The sequence below is a fragment of the Alligator sinensis genome, unplaced genomic scaffold, assembly GCF_000455745.1.
Source record: "Alligator sinensis unplaced genomic scaffold, ASM45574v1 scaffold983_1, whole genome shotgun sequence".
Classification (NCBI taxonomy): Eukaryota; Metazoa; Chordata; order Crocodylia; family Alligatoridae; genus Alligator; species Alligator sinensis.
This window is the reverse complement of record NW_005842015.1, coordinates 845,420-847,566: the sequence shown is the minus strand read 5'-3', so window position 1 is coordinate 847,566 and position 2,147 is coordinate 845,420.

The window sequence follows — 2,147 nt, the reverse complement described above, 5'->3', positions numbered from 1 at the left end:
AGGCGGGTACAGCCAGGAGAGCCATGGGAGAAGCCCCCATGGCTGCCCTGCTTGACCCCATCCCTCTCCTGGCCCAGCCTCCCGGCACTTAAAAAAAAAAAAAAAGAAAAAAGAAAAAAAGCCCCGCACTCTCTGGCTCTGACAGTGGCAATCAGGGGCCTTTGAGGGCTCATGGCAGAGCCCCGCCCCTGTGCAGTGCAGGGCAGCAGAGGTAGCAGGGGAAAGCAGAGATCGCCCACCCCACTTGGCACCCATGCAGCAGCTGCCCCATGTTATGGGTGCAGCATGGCTCAGCAGGGTGCTGAGCACTGTCTGGGAGCTAGGGTGGCTCCAGCTGTCAGTTGGAGCCTGGTAGCATTCAGCCCCAATGGCCCCAGATCCCAGACAGTGCGTGGCACCCTGCTGAGCCACACTGTACCTATGCCATGAGGCAGCTGCTGCATGGGTGCCAGGCAGGGGGGAAGCGATCCCTGCTGCCCCCCACTGCCCCATGCTGCATGGGGGGGTTCTGCCATGAGCCCTCAGAGGCCCCCTAATATTTAAATATTTAGTTGGTCACATTCACCCAAAGAACCTTTCCTGCCTATGTCCTTAGACCAACATCGCTACAACCAACAACCCTGAAGCATGGGAGATTTTGATGAGTGCTTCTGCCTTTCTTTTCCATACCAATCCATGGCCTGGTTGAGGAGCAACTGTAATATGCCACCTGCCTATGGCCAGGCGGCATAATTGCCACCTGTAATTGCCACCTGCCTATGGCCAGGCGGCAATATTTCATGCATGGCAGCAACCTTGCTGCTCAAGGAAGGCAGCAACCAGAGAGGTAGAAATTCTGTTGTAAGATACAATGATACAACCACATTTCTCAGGTTTTATCTGTGTAACTCAGCACAGAATATGGCCCACTAACTTTACTAACAATACAACCAGGTTGATTTTTAGCAGGATCACATCAATACATGTTAACACTGATTTTGGGCCCTTTACCCTAACAATATAAAGGAGTGAGATATTTAAAACGCAGAAGGAAAATAAAAGACAGACAAAGAAAACTGAAGCCTACAGTGTGATGCAGAAAAAGTGAAAGGAGATTTGGGTTCCTGTGCAGTTGCCGCCAGCACAGAGCTGATGCCAGAGCTGTGGACCCTGGCACAGCTGTTTGCAGTCTGCCTGCTGCTTCCTGCAGCTGCCCAGAGCCCAGGTTGGCTCCAAACAGCTGTGCCGGGCTCCGGAACCCTGCCATTATCTCTGTGTCGGGAGCGGGGGAGAGAAAGGAGCTGCGCTGCCTCAGGCCCCTCCCCTACTGCCTGCTCCATGGCACGAGTGCACGCGCTGGTACAGAGCTGATGCCGGAGCCCGGAGCCTGGCACAGCTGTTTGGAGCCTCTCGGCTGCAGCCGGTCCCGGCTCTGGGTAGCTGCTGCCAGCCGGGAGCCCAGGCTGGGGGACATGGGCTTTGGGTTGGGGGCAAAGGGCAGCAGGGCTGGCGGGCAGGGGCTTTGGGTGAGGAGCAGAGGGCACAAGCAGGGCGTCCTGCCATGTACCCCTTGCCCTCATTTTGTTTTTCTGGCATGCCGGCACTCCAGCACCTTCCAAAGTAGGCATTGTGGTGTTTTTCGGCACTCCGGCCAAAAAATGTTGCCTATCCCTGCTTTAATAAAACCCTGTCACTGCAAAAGGATTTTCTTTAAAACATATATTGGAACCTAATATTTATAAAGAGAATGAAATATAGGTGAGCATCATTCTTTCATAACTGCTTTAAACTGCTTTGTTTTATAGCATGCTGAGAACTGCAGTTAAGTGGAAAAGTACAGAGGCAGCATGTTAGTAGATGAAAGAATAATATGAACATTTGTATCAGACTTGTATTGTCCTAGTTGTGAAGGAAGCTAAAAGTCTCATTTCACAAGTGGTAATTAACATGGCCCCAAATCATTTACTGTATCACGGCCCCAAATCATTTACTGTATCATGAGTTCTAAGGAACAGCTACGCATATCCTCATAACCCCCAGGACAGCCATCCAGACTATTCATACCAGATGTTTGGAGCATAGGACATGAAAGCTCAGCCTGCTGCACTAAGCAAATGATACAAGGACAGTATTAAAGCAAAAGCACATGCAAAGAAGAGGTGGGGCGT